Raw genomic sequence first — 18,412 nt, 5'->3', positions numbered from 1 at the left:
GTTAGCATGGGCTGTGCAGACAGCAACATTTACTGTGAAATGTAAGGGCAGATAACAGCTGATTTGAAAGGGGATTGTGTAAATCTAGTTAAAGAGCAACTTTAGAAGATTATTTTCAATTACTGAGATAACATCATGGCTCTCAAAAAAAAAAGGAAAGGTTTGTTCTTTACACCACATACAGTATACGAAATCTAACAAAAACGCCTGCTTTCATGCAATAATATCAGCTAACAGCTAATATGTCTTACCTTCACTTTATCCTCCTTCTTCAAGTTGTTTTCAATTATTTCTAATATTTCCACATGTCTGTGAACAAAAAGTCACTTTCTAATCAGAAGAAACAGCTTGAAAAAACACCATCTCCTTCAAAATAATTACTAAAGCTTTTATATTTGCAAGTGCCAAATATACGTAATCTGTGAGCCCTCTAAACTAGGGCTAAGGTCATGAGGTAAGAGTGCTTGCAACCTGGGGTTGATTAAAATGTTCACTGCCAGAACACTTAAATGAGAATGCCTTAGCCCCCACTCACATCACCTTAACTGATCCATAGGAACACACACCGATTTGTACATGAACCAAAAAGCTATACCTCTAGCTTAAATGAACAACCTTGTCAAGTGAAACCCCTAGTTGTCATATTCCTCCACATGGCATGTATAGAGGGTGCCAATAATGTATTTAGGGGGAAAAAAACTGAATAAACAACAAAGAACCTAGCCTAAAGGAAAAACATCAAACTGGGAAGCAGAAAACCCTGTACCTTCCTGACTCTGCCATTTACAACCAATATGACCTTTCCAAGCCTCATCTTCCTGTACTTCCCACATGTTCTCAACATCTCAGCCACTTAATACTACGTTCCCTGGACATACTGTGTTCTTCTGTGTCTCTGTATCTCTGCTTTGAATGACCTTCTCCACCTGGAAAGCACCTTGGCGCCTAGCTTAATTCCCCTGTATATGAACAGCACTGAACTCCCTTGTCAGAATTATTCTGACACCTTGCTGCGCACTCCTCTAACACTTTGTAACTATTTGCTTCCTCATGCTGATCACACACTGTAATTATCTATAGCCATCCATTCCTCAAGTAGCTTAAGTGCTCCTCGAGGACAGGGACCATTTCATCTTTGTATATTCAGAGCTGCGGTAACATTAGTAAGCACTCAGTAAACATTTGTGAAATAAACAATGAATCAATGAAGGCATGAATGACAAAGTCACTTCACCAACTTTCATCACCTTTATAACAGAAAATAATCATTAGCCAGTTCATTCAGAAATCATAGTAATCAAAAGACGAAATGATGCTTTTCACATTGTTAGGTGATGATTATAATAAAGATAGTAATGTTAAAATGTCATAACATACAAATAGAGTATGATGTCTTCACATACAGACTGCCTATACTCAATTTCTTCTCATAAAAAAGAGATTGAAATTTTAGTAAAAGGGGACACTTCATTGTCCAAAAAGTATTCCTACAACACTAAAACTAAACCTCTAAAAGACAAAGAATCATTAGCCATTTCACATGTGCTTCTCCTTCCATTAATCAGCCGCATTTCTCAGCTTGGACACGTAGCTAGATACAGATTCCACTCTGTGATGTACACTGGACACTGCATATTCCACTCTCGTGTTGCCACCTCAAAAACATTTCAAAAGCAAAATTGCATTTCTCTGGAAAAACAGGTCCCTGATTCACTGAAGGACTGAGGCAACTCTTTGAAGAAAAAAAGGTAACTGAGGGATCCTGAAGGTGCACAGGAGCAGTGATAATGGTCTCATATTTCAGCTGTAGGTAACTGAGGGCTGTATGTTAAACATTTTCTTCGAATATCTATGTTCTTTCCAACCAAAATACTTTCTTGTCACAGACAGAAAGAATTATCTTATTTGATAAAGACTACTGCTGTAACAGTAAATTCTAACACGGTTCATTCACTTGAGGAAACAGTATCCTAGCCATGCACTGAAGCCAAAGCACCACAATCCTCTCAGGCCCAGGGACAATGTGGTGGTGCATTGCTATAGCTCAACTGTAGAAAGGTAAACTTTGCATCACTGAAGTCTAAAAACACATACGGGGAACAGTTATGAGCTTGTATTTCAGGATTATTTTAAGGTAACAAATAATTAGAATTATATTGAAGTCCCAATGTTGCCATTGCTCAGAAGAGCAAAACAGACTCGATTTCTAAACTTGTAGACACAGACAAGGTCAAGCTACGGACAGTCAAAAAACCATGCAAAAAAAGTTAAACTAATTTCATCATGGAACAGAAGGATGGGAACTGAGAATTCTTACCAAAGAGATGAAAAGGATATCCCAGCTGCAAGTTATCATAAGCTAGCTGGCCCATCATCTGCCCGGCTGCAGCTGTAACCAACTATCAGCTCACCCAGAGATTCATGCTCTCATGGTGCCAAAATGAATGTCTTCCTTAAAAAAAAAATGCCCAATTGAAAATAACTCTCTAATCTGCCTCCTTTCAATAGAAGTGAAGTGCACTTCACCAACACAGAGCACAGGCATCTTGAATTAGCAGAGAACTATTTTTAACACATGAAGGATAAGATATGAAATTAGTTTCACGGGGAATGAGAGCCTTGGAGATTATTTACTTTGCCTTAATTACTCTGACTCACCATTAATTTAGCTTTCCTAGGGTACTAAATATTTCACGCTAAGATTTTGAGACTAAAGAGACAGGAGCAAAAATTTGGAGCATTGGAAGTTTGCAGCAGCATCCTCAACACCGAGTCACAGATGTCCCCATTGGGCACTGAAGACCATTCACATAGGCACTGCTCCATGACATTTTTAGTTACTGTTTCTGTGTTGTTTTTAACCTTGGAATCAGAACCTGTGCCCTGAAGTAAGCAGGGAGCCAAACTTTATGCAGCTTCTGTTTTACTCCTCAGCCAACAATATCATCAGTGTTCACAGCTACTCCCAGCAACTGCCAAATAGGGCAGGCAGCAATTGCCTCAAGCCAAGGAGGGAAAAGTTTAGACTGTGCATTAAAAGAAAGTTTATAACGATGAGTGCAATTGAGCAATTAAGTCAATTCCCAATAAAGGTGACTAAGGAGACAGTACAGCAGATTTCTGTAATGGATTCATTAGGGCATCAGTGGGAAATAATGCACTCAGCCTCCCACCAAAGCACTTACAGTGAGCAGGGTCTGTCATACACAGCTGGGCACTTGCCAAAACCCTCTACTCTCCCCCATGGCTCTTAATCAGTTGTCCACCGGCAGACACCACAAACATGGGCAGTGCATAGCAGCCAGCAGGAGCCTGAGGAGAGCAATACACTGGATGCCAGATGTAATACCAGACTCACTAGGACCACTCAATCTGTCAGTGCCCTCCAGTTCCACCTGGCATTCAGCAATTAGGATTGAGGAGGAGGTAGAGACTAAGAGAGCAGGGGCTCTTCTTTCAGTGGATGCCCACAAAGAACTGTTCATATTCTAAATGTCAAATGAACTGGTTCTGTGTTACATAACTCATTCCAGTAAACTTAAGCCATATTTTTCCACTAAGTAGTCTACAACCTAACATTCTCTTTTTTATATGCATATATATTCACTCTGATAAAGCTGTGCTTTCATTGATGTTGTGCTTTTCTTCCTTTTTGATTACTGTTTAATTGTTCTATATCCTTCTAGCATTCTGAACCCAAATAAACACCGCAGACAAGTTCAATTATCTCCAAATCTCTATCAATCAAATTTTCTGTAATGAACATATGCTTCTATAATAAACATTTCTAGGCTGAGTGTGGTGATTCATGGCTATAATCCAAGCACTTTGGAAGGCTCAGGCAGGAGGATCACTTGAGACCAGGAGTTTAAGACCAGCCTGGACATCATAGTGAGATCCTGACTCTATAAATAAAATTTTTTGAACTACCCAGGCATGGTGGCACATACCTTGTAGTCTTAGCTACTTGGGCAGCTGAGATGGAGATCACTTGAGCCCAAAAGTTCGAGGTTACAGTGAGCTATGATTGTGCCACTGCATTCAAGACTGGGCAACAGAGCAAGATCTTGCCTCTTAAAACATAAATAAATGTTTAATTTGACCATAATAATTACTAACATTTCTTTAACATATTTATAGCTTTAAAACTTAAATATACCATATTACTTTATCTTGTCTATTTTTACCACTTGGCCTCATTCCATGTTTCTCATGCTCATGAATACCCCCAACTGGCAGTTATTTTTCACAAGTAAGCCTGTTTCCTTTGTCACTGTCAATTGGACTTCCTTGCCGTCTGTCTAGGTCACAAACCTTACTTGGGCCACTTATATTTTCAGTCACTTATCATTTATAAGTCTTAGGTGAATCTCTCTAAAACCATATCTCAATTTCAATATTTAACACTGTATTGCTTATTTGGTATTATCAGTTAAAATAAAATAAACAAGTTGCTATTGGTTAATTTATATCTGGGGAGAAAAAAGCAACATAGAGAACAATGTGGTGAAAGAAGGCATTCAGAACTCTTGCTTCTTCTATTTACCAGCTATCACAGTGGACAAGTTACTTAATCTATGTTTTGGCTTCCTTTTATTGACATTAAAAAGGTTGCCATGAGGATTGACTAGGATGACATACGCAACTGCGCCTGAAAATGCTCAAAAGCCACTACCTATATGCTGAATCTTCTGCTAGATTTCTCTCTAAATGCCCTTCTCCTTCACATTAATAAAGGCTACTATGGCAAATTAGCATCCCTCTGCCACTGGGCCCCTGCAAGTGTCCCACCCCAACGAATTTCCCCATTCACTTACTCAAAAGATGACCAACACACACTAGGTGTTGCCACCCCAGAAATCACTGATTTCTAAGTTATTTTATTTTTTGTTTTTTTTACTAAATTCAAACTGCAAGAATTTCAGAAAAACTACAGTTGAGGGCAGAGAGTAAATGCATAAATGGCCATTAACTCCAAGCACTTCCAATTATGCTTCACTGGCTTTTACATCCTATATTGGAATGGGGAAGTAGTAACAGACTGACTGCAGAGCAATCATGTGTTGACAACAGGATACAGGTGGGCACTCAGGGGCTCCCAAATAGTCTATCTCTAGGCCATCACCCACCAAGCACAAGGCTTGCAGCTAGTAGAAGACATTCCTCTCCATCCCTTTCTCTTTGCCTTCCTCGTGAAACACTTAAAAATCACAGGAGCTTTGATTAACCTCAAATGATGTCACTTCCAACTGGTCTTGCTCAGAGAAATTGTGACACCTGAAATTCTGCTTTAACTCTGAAGCCTCAACTTAAAACATTCAGAGACTGAAAAAAAGCTCACAACAGGCAGTTGAGGGATATCAATGCGTAATTGGCAATAAAGTAGTTTCACAGCATAGAAAGCTTACGTAAAATGCAAAATGGGCATATCTTTTGACCTAGCAATTCCTCTAATAAGAATTTAGCCAAATGAGATAATTGCCCAAGTATAAAATGGTGTACATACAAGTACACTTAGAGTAGCAATGAAATGAAAAACTGGAAACAAATGTCTATCAGTACATCTAGAGTAAACTCTAACCGGTACCACTAGCTGCCTAGTCAGTGAGGCATTTCCCCTTCTTCTCTAACAAAACTCTAAGTTTCCAAGTCCTGAGGTTTGGATGAAATTAGCATACACTTCTACCCAGATCTGAGACAATGAGAAAATGCCATTCCCCCTAGTCACATGACCCACAATGGTGTAAGTAGGAGTAAAAGCAGCTCTTTTTCTCTGGAAAGTGAATGTGCTCCTAGAGATGTAACAATTTTGCTACCATTAGGAGCATAAAAAAGAGTAAGAAATAGAAAATTATAAAGAAAGAAATCCTATATCCTGATTAAATCATGCCTGAATCCCCTACCCACTGGATTTTCATTATGTTCTATTTATGCTAGTTTGCTGTGGGAAATGTATTAATTACAATGAAAGGCACCCAATAAAAGTATTCAAGTCATTAAAAATATATTAACATGGAGAAAGGCCCATTACATGTTATTAAGAAAAAAATGGATTACATAATAGTACATACAACAAAAATCCCATTTATTTACAACTTTATCTGCATAGAGTATATGCATATGTATACACAGACTCAGAGATATGCCTGGATGTGTCAACAATGATTATTTCTAGTAGGAATTCGGAGTAATTTTACCTTCTTTTTGTATTCTTCTACAGTGTTTGCTGTGGTGCAAAACATGCATTTTTGTGGGAGAAAATAAGCTTCTAAAAACTGGCTATTTACTGATTCTGTCTCTAGTGTATAATAAATGGACGGCTTTGCCTCATATCCCTCTCCAAACTTAAGTGCTCCAGGAAGAAAAAAAAATCAAGAAAACTAGCCAGGCACTCAAAATATTATTTCATTATAAAAGTCCACGATGAAGCAATGAAACCCCTTTCAAATCTGAATTTATACATGCTGAAAAAGAAACACAGCTAGCGTTACCTAAATATCTTTCTAGAAAAGTGGAAATGACATTAACCAAAATGAAACATCCTACAGACGCTGAACACTTCCTATCTCAAAAACAGAGAATCCACGGGGGAAGAGCAGAGACATAGGCAGAGCAATGACGCAGCTGCCTCCTGGAAGAGCAGGAACCTTTGAGGCCACATAAAAGCTGCAAAGGGGTTCTGGGCACTATCATATTAGACAGATGGTTCCTCCCTTACTATCCACATCCTTTTTTTGTGGGATAAATCTCCGAAGATCTAACCCACCCCTCAGTAAAGGAGTCTTATTCTAGTCACTCAAGGCTCTCCAAAGGTAATAGTTTCAAGGAAACTAGAAGATTAGATGTTCTCTGTGATCATTTTCAGTTCTAAAATCATAACTTAATTAAGTACATTACATACATTTTGTGAAGAGAGACTCTTTGAAAGATTTTTGAAAAACATGGGTTACAGACATCTGACTGCTGTAGATTCAGGCTGGAAGTGACAGGTCTAAGAGGTAATGTTGGGTTTAGAAATATCTACCAAAGGCAAACAGAAGTCAAAGATAAAATCTCCATTTGTTTACTGGTGACTTTCTTGTTAAGAGTTTGTAGAATCTTCCCAAAAATGTCTCAAAAACTCTAGCTTCTACAATCAGTTCATTGGTGTGGTATGTCTTTAAAGTAAAAGGAATCTTATAGATACAAGGTAACTGCAAAGATAATAGGATAATTTCCATCAGTTCCAAAGTTAATTTCTAGCAGTTACTTGTTGCTTTTACAATAAGTTACTACACTACTTACATTGTATTTCATGATGCTAGCATTATTCACAGTCAGACACTACTTTGTTCTGAGAAAGTCATCGAAAATAAACACCAAGTATCAAATTGTCTATACTACATGTTAGCTTTGGAATCAAGTTAAAGACCCATCCCCAAAAAGCATTTCTCCCATTCAAAATTACAAGCATGCACTAGGTTATCCATTTGTCTATTCTGTATCTGATTCTAATTCCCTCCCACCTAGATGGACTGTTGGCAGCCTTCCATCTTACAGGGCATAAAAATGAGAAAGAAGGTCCCAGCACTTTGGGAGGCTAAGGAGGGCATATTGCCTGATGTCAGGAGTTCGAGACCAGCCTGTCCAACATGGTAAAACCCTGTTTCTACTAAAACACCAAAAATTAGCCAGGTATGGTGGCATGCACTTGTAATCCCAGCTACTCAGGAGGCTGAGGCAGGAGAATTGCTTGAACCCGGGAGGCGGAGGTTGCAATGAGCCGAGATTGTGCTGCTGCACTGCAGCCTGAGTGACAGAGCAAGATTCTTTCTCAAAAAAAAAAAAAAAAGAAAAAAAAAAGAAAGAAGACAATAATGAGTAGTTCTCAAACTTCAGTTCCAACAAGAATCCTTTATAGACGATTTTCAGCATTCTGCATCAGTAGCTTGAGATGGACTACTAGCTGTAATTTTAAAAACATACGGACTGCCCTTTGGGAAACAATGATCTGTATCATTACAAGGTGATTTTGTCACTTACAGATAATCAAACCTCATTCTATAACTCTGTCCTGGATCATTCTACTCTTTCCTGCATCTATGGTCACTATTCTTGTCCCTTGCCTGGGAGCCCACCACCACCTAACCTGCACTTGAAAATAATTTCCAAGTTAGTTCTCTTATTTCCAGTCTTGTCCTCTCCAATACCTCCTCCAGAAATTTGCCAGAAAGATTTTATGTATTACAAATCAGACCACATCACTTCCCTTAAAACCCTTCAATAACTGCTTAAGGAGTACAGGATTTCCTTTTGGTGGCTGCACAATACTGTGAATACACTAAATGCCACTGAATTGTTCACTTCAAAGTGGTTCATTTTGTGTCATGTGAATTTCACCTCATTTTTTTTTAAAATGGTGGACAAAAACAAACGCAAATGGCAGAGAAAGGCAAAAATGCTTCAGTAGCTCTCCATTGCACATAGGAGAAAATCCAAAGTCTCCAGTATGATTTATTAGGTCTGATATCATTGAATCCTAACCTCCACCTCAGCAGTCCTGTTCCTGCCACTGTTAACCCTTTCTCTCTATACTCTCCAGCCACATTGGCCTCCTTCAGGTTTTCTAAAAGCCAAGTTTTCACCCATCTGGGCTTCATACATGGGACTCTCACCTGGATAACCCCAACCATCCTTCAGGTATGAATTTATAAATTACTCTCCCATATAGGCCTCCTCTGACCACTTCACCCTCATTATACTCTTTCAGAGAAACCCGGTTTTTTCCAAGTACTTATCATAAGATCCAATTACATAATTACTGTTCTGTTTATCTGTTTGATGTCTTTTCCAGTAAATTATAGACTCCCAAGACAGGAATGGTGCTTATTTTGTTCACCACTATGTTCCCAGCATCTCGTGTGAACTTGGCACAACAAATACCTATTCTTTAGGCACACACAATGAATATCTAGCATGGTTTTCTCCAAAAACATTAAATCTCTACCACAAAATTATTATAGAGCTATAATCACAATATCATATGAAATTTAAAGTACATGTTAAAGTTATTCTAAAACTCAAAATAAGTAGATGAGGAAAATCAGAAACTACTTAGAATCAACCCAATATAAAGTGTATCCACCAAGCTCAGAAAACAGCTTCTCTAACTTCTGTAGCACCTGCTTTGTGATGTTGATAGAATCAAGTCTCTAATGCCCAAGAAAATTCCACTTAAAAACTTTCTCTTCAAGCCACAGCACATTACTAGGTAATAAGGAAAGAAACACAGTGTACGTCTCTGCAGAAAGATACAATTGAAATGGATAAAAGACTAGAATTCAGAAGGATGTCAGGAGAAACTGTTACCTGTTCTCACATAGGCGTGACTTTCTTGAAAAAAGGTGTATAGAGTACTACCAGAAAATAAAGGCCCTGGACTTAGTCAGTTCTGAGAGACAAAGAAAAAAGGAAAATGGAGGAGAAACTCACAGAAAGGCAGGCATGATTGGTGTTTTGTTACTAAACCAACTGCTCTTCAGTGATTATAGGTGTGCACGTGATTGATTTTTCTCAATCTTGCACTTGCATTAACTAGAACCCTAATTTGTCCATGAGGCTGAAGTGTGTCTTAATCACCTGCCTTCAAAGCTTATGCCCATTTAAAATAAGCTTATTTCTTTTCCATTGTCTGTTCACTCAGAGCCGCTTAATCCACAATCCTCCCGCCCAGCACTCACCACTTCTGATCATTATGGAGAGCAGAGGCAAGGGATGGCCTTACAGACAGGTTCCAAAAAGATCCATCTGTTCCTAACCGTGCGCACCAGCCGACAACACATTTCTCAGCCCTGCTCTTACTGCAAGGGCAGCAGAACATCAAGACCCGAACACATTTACCATCCATGCCACAAGCAATCTTTTCTCTTTTTTTTTTTTTTTTTTGAGATGGAGTTTTCGCTCTTGTCACCCAGGCTGGAATGCAATGGCATGATCTCAGTTCACCACGACCTCTGCCCCACAGGTTCAAGTGATTCTCCTGCCTCAGCCTCCAAAGTAGCTGGGACTACAGGTGCCTGCTACCACACCCAGCTAATTTTTGTATTTTTAGTAGAGACAGGATTTCACCATGTTGGCCAGGCTGGTCTTGAACTCATGACCTCAAGTGATCTGCCAACCTCAGCTTCTCAAAGTGCCGAGATTACAGGCCTGAGCCACTGTGCCCAGCCTCTTTTTACTTTTTCTTTTTCTTTTTTCTTTCTTTCTTTCTTTTTTTTTTTTTTTTTTTTTTTTTTGGAGAGAAAATGTATCCCATGCTCTTTCACCCAGGCTGGAGTACAGCGGCATGATCATAGCTCACTATAATCTCAAACTCCTCTGTGCTCAAGCAATCCTCCCACCTCAGCCTCCTGAGTAATGAGGGACTACAGGTGTGCATCCCTAACACATTTAATTTTTGTAGAGGGAAGGTCTCACTTTGTTGCCCAGGCTGGTCCTGAACTCTTAGCCTCAAGTGATCCTCCCATCTTGGTCTCGCCAAGTGTTAGAATTATAGGTGTGAGTCACCTCACCTAGCCCACAGATGATTTTTTGATACTTTAGTTTTCTTCTGCCAAAGCTTTGAGTTTTCCCAGGCCGGGTAGTGATTTGCATGGCTACTAATTTGAAGACTATCCCCATGGGTGCTGCAATGCCTAAACTGCTCCTGCCATCTGAGGATTGAGTGCCCACAACTGGGTGGTTGATGTGTCCTTTTGAACATCTTAGAGACAGCTCTAAAGCTTGTTCTTAATTGAGGCTGCAGCTTCCTGCTCTCTGTTTGGCTGGGGGCCCCTGAAAAAAGAATGAGGCTGCTAGGGGGCCTACATGGTTGCAACCAACAAAACTGCTTTCCAACAGAGACGGGGAGCCTGAGCAATCACCACAATGTCCCACTGCCATCCCTAAGGATTCCAAGTTGCTCTTTTGTGCCTCCTTCCTTAAGGCAGTGTGTGTGACCACTGCGGTGGCCCCCAGCTTTGCTCCACTGACAGACCTTCTTAATTTGCCTTATGTTTGAAGATGCTACTTGAGGCCTGTTTCTTTCTTACCCAAGCATTCTTATTAATGTTCTTGCCATTGTTTTTATGATAGAACCACTATATTTCCAGAGGCAATGAGGTGGAGGACACTGATAATACTATAAAAAGTATTTTTATGCAGTAAAGTGCCAGCCAAACCAAACCCGATGGAGCAAAGGTATGACCTGAAAGTCAACGTACATTTAGGTGTGAGTCATGAGACCAATATGTTAGTATGTCAAGAATATAATACATAAGAGATGAGGTCAGTGAGAACTGCTGGTAGAAAATAAGATAGGGAATGTTAGCAAATGAGGGTTTGAAGGACAGAATAACAAAGACATTGGAGGGAGATTACCAAATTGCCAAACATGTATGAAAAAGAGGTGCTTGGAAAAATGCAGAGGAGGAGGGAATGAAGAGTCAGCAAAGGAACAGAAATTACTGGTGGCAGGGGTGAGGTTATAAATGCCGGTAACTTCTACCCCACCTGGAATTAGCAAGATTTTTGCAGTGGAAGAAGCTACAATGTCAGAAGACAAAAATCTTACCAGACTTATAACATGTCCATGCTTTGAAGAACTGGGGAATGTTTAGGAAAATAGAAATATCTTCAAGTATTTTCCACTGAGGAAATTAAATGCAGAGAATTGATTACTCAGGTGATGGAGGTGCAGACGGCCTAACACCAGATAGTGAGGTAATCTAGAGATTAGCACGAACAGGAAGCACTACCTCCCCTAGACTATAGCAGGAAGTAGTATTGCTGGAATCTGTGGGACAAAGTCACTAGTAAGCAGCTAGAACCAGAGAAGGTCTATCATGCAAAAGCAGTGCTACAGAGGTGAATTCCCATTGCTAGGGATGCTACCCAAAGCTAGGAAAAAGAATTTAAAAATCCTGCATTGCCCTTTTTCCTGTAGTCTCCCACAAGTGTCTCTCAAAGGTAAAACACAGCAAGCCAGCTGACTCAGAAATCCGAGAAAGAAGCCTGCAGGGGTGAGCCCCCTCGTATAGAGAGAGTAGGAATGAAGAGCAAGGAATGCTGTACCCAACACAAGACGGGAGGACAGACATGCTAGTGAAAAGATGAGGAGTTCAAGAAGCTCCTTTTAACAGGCATATTAAAAAGGTTTGCTTATTGCCGTACAATGGTCACAGAGGAATAAATAAGCTAGAAGTTCTACCTTCTGGAATAGCTGACTGACCTTCCTGCCACATTCCAGTGGCCCCTAATGCTGCTACGCAAAATCCAGGTTGAAAGGGGGTTGGGGAAATTATTCTCTGTTACATTTTCTTCAGTTACAATTAAGTCAGGACTAGTCCAAACAGGTGAAAAAAATTTATAAGAAAAATTCTACACTAAAAAAGACTTTTAAAATGAAAAATATCATTAATACTGCATAAAAGTAAATACATATGTGTGCATACACATACACACATGTACAAGTAAAACTGAGGAAATCTGAACAAGATTGTCAGTGTCAACATCCTGCTTATAAAAGTGTACACTACAGTTTTACAAGATGTTATATTTTTAAGAACTGGGTTAAGGGTACACAGGATCTCTCTGTATTATCTTTTCTTTCTTTCTTTCTTTCTTTTTTTTTTTTTTTTTTTGAGATGGAATCTCACTCTGTCACCCAGGCTGGAGTGCAATGGTGTGATCTTGGCTCACTGCAACCTCCACCTCCCGGGTTCAAGCGATTCTCCTGCCTCAGCCTCCCAAGTACCTGTGATTACAGGCACCCGCCACCACTCCTGGCTAATTTTTTTTTTTTTTTTTTTTTTTTTGTATTTTTAGTAGAGATGATGTTTCACCATGTTGATCAGGCTAGTCTCGAACTCCTGATCTCAAGTGATCCACCCACCTCAGCCTCCTAAAGTCTGCATTATTTCTTAAAATTGCATGTGACTCTACAATTACCCCAAAATAAAATATTTAATTAAAAATAGCACAAATATGTACATAATATCCACAACAAGGCTTCTTTTTTTTCTTCTTTTTTTAGACAGAGTTTCACTCTTGTTGCTCAGGCTGGAGTGCAGTGGCACAATCTCAGCTCACTGCAACCGCTGCAGTGATCTGATTCTTCTGTCTCAGCCTCCCAAGTAGCTAAGATTACAGGCGCCTGCCACCATGCCCAGCTAATTTTTGTATTTTTAGTAGAGATGGGGTTTCACCATGTTGGTAACACTGATCTCAAACTCCTGACCTCAGGTGATCCAGCCGCCTCGGCCTCTCAAAGTGCTGGGACTACAGGCATGAGCCACTGCACCTGGCCTGGCCTCTTCTTTTCTACTCTGTGTCCGGGGCCTCTTACACTCACATGCTCAGTATTTCTACTGTCAGCATTCTTTGTTCTCTTTGTTAAGCAAAGCCCAGGAAGCTCTCTGCTGACCCACTCCACAACTTCTCACGATTTGGTCTTTTGTCACTGACTCTATACTACTTTTGAAAAAATATGGGGATAATGTCAGGTTGCTCTTGTTTGATTATTCAGCCTTTGCATTTCTTACTTCAGAGAGAAGCCAGAATATTGGTATTCATACATGGGACAATTAGAAGCCTGCCTTATCTTATTTCATATCTTCTAACAAGCTTCAACCTGTTCATTTCATAATTAAGCATTAAATGCAAAACAGCTCTCTTTACAGATTTATGCTTTCTTGCTCTCACTCTCTGTACCCCTTTATCTCCTTTGGGAACTAGTGGCCTAAGAACTGGCAGGAAAAAATGGCAGTCAAAAGCTTGGCATTATGACAGAACAAGATGAAAAAAACAACCCCACCCCCAGCTACCACTCATTCACTTAGCTAAAATATAGGCTATCAAAGCAGCAGGGAAAACAATAGATACAAATGTACAAAGAGTCATGCTAGGTCTTCCAGAAACTGATGGTGGATGAAAATCACCTCTTGGCCAAGAGCAAGGGGGAAAAATATCCCTATTCATCACAAAATGATGCACCACAGATCTCTCTTCAACTCTCCTTCTCTACAACTCCACAAATCCTTCCTGTAAAATATAACTTTCTTCCTTTAATGATCTGATAGTGAATTATTCATATTCTTCAATTTATCTTTCCTTCTTCTTTTATTTATGCTCAGACATGTACTACTTGACTATAGAAAGCCTAAGATTACAGGCAAGACAGAGGATTCCCAGCCCTTCCAGGGTTGCCAAGTCCAATAGGCAGGGCAGGGCAACAGGACGAGGTGGAGGACTGAACACTCGTCTGCAGAATGGCAGTGAGCTAAGTGACCACATGGTGCAGGCCTCTACATCATGCTGACTGTTTAGACAACAATCTATCTCAAATCCTTTCCTTATCTCTATCCCCACAGTTACTACCTTGGCTTAGGTGCTCATGATTGTTTGTCTGAGCAGTGCCACTTCCTAGCTGGTGTCCGTGCCCCCAAATCCTCCTCCATCCATCCATTTCCCACACCTTTGCCAGTATAATCTTTCTAAGCTGCAAATCTAAGAAGCAATGACCTCATCTTAATCCTTCAGTGGCTCTCTATCACCTGAGGCCAGGTCTCCCAAACTTGCCTCATTATTGGAGAAAAAAAAAAAAAAAGCAGATTCTTCCATATCTTACGTTGAAGAAGCCAACCTTGTGACCGAATCTAAGTACAAAGTTATTTATTTGGGGAGGGGATCCTAGGACATACTGGTAGAGGAATGGAGAAGGGAGAAGAAACCATTTTTAAAGCACAGGTCGTCTAGCTGGCTATGACTGTGGGTAACTGAGACTCAGTTTCATATGGAAACTATGGGATACAATGTGAAATATGCATCAGTTATTCTACCCAATGGCAGAGAATGCTAGCATATTAACTGGCTTTCTTGTGTCACTGGCTGAGGTCTATTCCTGAGGCCATTAACTGTGCTGCACTATTAAGCTTCCCCCACATAGGAGAGAAACCCCGGGTGGGAAATAGGAGGTGCCTGCAAAACTGCATACTGAACCAGGGAATGTCAGGGCATATGAGTAGCAAACTATGTCCACTGCACCAGGCCATGTCCCTGACTATGTCCATTCAGTGGATCTTGGGTGGGATCTGGAAGTCAGGATTGTGACGAATACATCATAGGATTCCTATGAATAGGCAGATTTGAAAAACACTGACAACATTATTAAGTCCAAACTCTTTGGTGGACTCTACCAGGCCCTCCATGGTCTGTGTCTTCTGCCCTGCTCACCAGACCAACCTCCATGCACAGTCCATGTGGCAGAACACACTGAATATGTGCACTTCCCTGCAAGCAGCATGTTCTCTTCCATGAGGAGCAACTGTGCCTTAAGAATCTGTATGATCACTAAAGCCAAATACAATACCATTTATATAGTAAATGCCTAACATATGTTTATTAAAGAAATAATCCACAAATAAATACATAGTATGGTATTATGTAAGTAGTATTGAAAGGTTCCCTGGCCAAAAAAGGTCTTCCCTGTATATTAAAATAGTAGGTACAATTCCACTATTAAAACTTATCAAATACATATTGAGCACCTAATCTATGCAAGATACTCAGAAGTCCCTCCAGAAAAGTACTTTAACCTTTTATCAGCTTTTACAGTTTACCAAAGATTTTCTGATACACAGATGTGAATAAAACCCTACAAAGGAGTTAAACACCTGAGCAGTGGTAGAAAGGTAAAGGGCACTCATTGTAAAAGGAATTGGAAGTATGTAAGACTTCACCTATCCTGTGATTCTGTCAGGTTTGTCTTCGGGAACAATACTTCCTCCCTCATAAAGATTCAACAGGATAAAGAAGAAAGTTTTATTTCAATGTCATGGAACACCTGGAATTATGACTTCTTCCAGTGACTAGAAATGTGGTACTTGGGATCCAGATGGTGACTGTGACTCTAGGCTCTATCCCTCACATGCGCAATGGCTTTTGAGGCTTTCTAGATGCTCAAGGTGCTCTCTTGCAAATGAGAACAGAGCAGAGGCAAGGCGTTGGCCACTGCAGTCTTACAGACCTCATCTGTGGCTTTTCTCCCACTGTCAGAGATGTTAACACAGCACCTTGGCCACATTCCAGTCTGGATAATTACACTGAAGCTAGCAAACTTTACCCTCCAGCACCAACTAAGCAAACTATTTCTTTGGACTTGCTGCCATAACCTTTGTTATGCTGCTGTGGGCTATTGAAGAGCTATTCTCTACTTGGGATGGCTGTATTTGTGGAAAATAAATAGCTCTGGCATTACTTTCTATACTGAAAATATCGCTGGCTAAGTTGGCTATTTTGGCTTAAAAATGTAGCGCCAGAAACAATTAGAAATTATAGTAATTTCTTCTCCAATCTCTAAACTTTTATTATCCACACAGATGAAGCTTGAAATATTTGCAGCATTACACAAAGAGGGAGAAAAGATGTATTAATTCCACAAAATATATACTTAGTGTCTGCCATATGCCAGGCTACATGTCGTAGGTACTGAGCACTGTTCTCTGTGCTGAGGGCACTGAAATATTATGTTGTCAGTGTAAATACGAAAATTTTCCAGAGGGAGTAATTCAAATGAATTCTTCCTATGTTGCTACATTTCTAAAAATCTGAATACATTATTTTAACTTGAAAAACTACGATACACAGTTCTCTCAATAAAATACTACTTTTGTCCACTTTTAAAATAAGAGTCTGTAGGACCTTAAACTCTATGTGTATGTGGAAGTATATGTGTATCTAAGAATGAGAAAATACACTTTCCTGGCTATCCTGGAGGAGGGTAGCAAAAAGAATGCTGCTTATATATTTATTTGTTTGCTTATTTTTAGTAATCATCCTATTTGGGTGGGTAAAAGTTTACAGGTTATAATAGTAGAAGCTGACATAAGAAAATTGGAAACATAAATATCTCTTGTTTAAAGCTCTTTTACTGAATTAAAAAAAAAAACACAAAAATTAGGCGCTTTAGTATTCTATCACAGGAATGAAAAATGACAAAAAGAAAAAAAAAGTAAGTATTGTGAGTGTTTGCACATATATACAAGTTATCTTGCACATGAAAATAGGAGAAATAAGTTAATTAAATCCCAAGATTCCAGTAGATTAAATTAAATATATGAACTACAGAATATTTAACAGCACACTATGGAAGTAGAGAAATAATCCAGAATTTTTTTTAAGAAACATAACCCTGAAATTCAGATAAATCCTAGTGGATCTGAAACAAATACTCTTTGAGACAAATTATATCCAGTCAGTAGAAAATATATATTTTTTAAAATAAAGTTCACTTGAAATTTGCCAAATTATTATTCTTTTGGAAAATCCTTCCAGCTAGAACAAGTTAATAGTAGGATTCTAAAACTAGGTTTAACATGCTGTAAACCCATTTATTCCCCTCTACAAATCTACTAAAGTATGTCTTTTCTGGTGAAAATGGTTCTTTAATGGTACTTAATACTGTCACTACATTGTTTCTCCAATCAGTCAATGTCAAGGTTTTCTACTTAAGGAGTGGCATTAAAGTCAAATGCTTACTTTTGTCACAAATAATAAACAGCAGAATACAGATTCTTTAAAATAGCATAAGGAACCTTAAAATGTATTACACACAATATATATTTCCTAAGTTTAGAAGAAATGCTTAATAATGCATATATGATCCAAGTTTTACATCCAATAATCCATTCATTATCCTTTTAGCATTAAGAAACAATCTGCACTATCACCTCTCTCAGAGATAGAGGACTCATCTTCCACTAACAGGCATTAGGTAACACCTTTGGCAAGATGGCTTTGATAAAAGACTGAAAAAAATATTATGCAGGGATACAGCCATCCCATGAACTTCCAAGAGCCCAGATCACTATACCAACAGTATGTCTACTGCATTGCAGGATAGGAGCTATAATGAGTGATTGATTGTTTAATTAGCTAGAATGTACTCTTACAGATATACAAACTGACCAACACCATCTTGAATCTCATCCCTGCTGAAAATTCACACACAGAATAAGAGATTATTAAGGACTGCCCAAAGCCGTAGACAACTACCAAAGCAAGGAACTGGGCTTCCCAGTTTAGAGAAAGAGGCAGGAATCATAGGACTTTTAGAGACTGAAGGCAGAATATATTGTACACAATGCATCTAAGACCACAATCTAGCCTAGCATGTCAATGCTGAATTTTTACTCTCAAATGTTACTGTATTTTCTAAGTATGAAATGAGAAATTACAATGTTAGATTTTTATTAAGATAAAACTATTTGTTGCAAATTTTATATAAATAAAGAACAAAGAAAGAATAATTAAGGACAGAAAGGAGGGGGAAATGGTCAAGTGTGACCCAGGGGAAGAAATCCTGAGACTGGGTCTGTCACCAGGGTTGTGTCACAAA

At 39.2% G+C, this 18,412-nt stretch overlaps 1 protein-coding gene across 15 annotated transcripts in view; it reads right to left on the bottom strand.

Annotated features, from left to right (window-relative positions):
- Positions 1-18,412, bottom strand: part of ENOX1 (ecto-NOX disulfide-thiol exchanger 1) — a 616,720-nt gene that overhangs the window by 594,669 nt on the left and 3,639 nt on the right. For 4 of the 15 annotated variants that reach the window (XM_074387760.1, XM_074387769.1, XM_074387762.1 and 1 more), the window contains exon 1: positions 252-18,278. The exons of 7 other annotated variants lie outside the window; for them this stretch is intronic. The gene's annotated coding sequence lies outside the window, so the exon portion shown is untranslated. Of the gene's footprint in view, positions 1-251; positions 18,286-18,412 lie in introns of those variants that run through there. 4 more of the 15 variants (XM_074387763.1, XM_074387773.1, XM_074387764.1 and 1 more) reach the window with 4 other exon arrangements.

Source organism: Saimiri boliviensis, chromosome 16, assembly GCF_048565385.1.
Source record: "Saimiri boliviensis isolate mSaiBol1 chromosome 16, mSaiBol1.pri, whole genome shotgun sequence".
In the NCBI taxonomy this organism is placed as follows: Eukaryota; Metazoa; Chordata; class Mammalia; order Primates; family Cebidae; genus Saimiri; species Saimiri boliviensis.
This window is presented reverse-complemented; position numbering and strand designations above follow the sequence as displayed.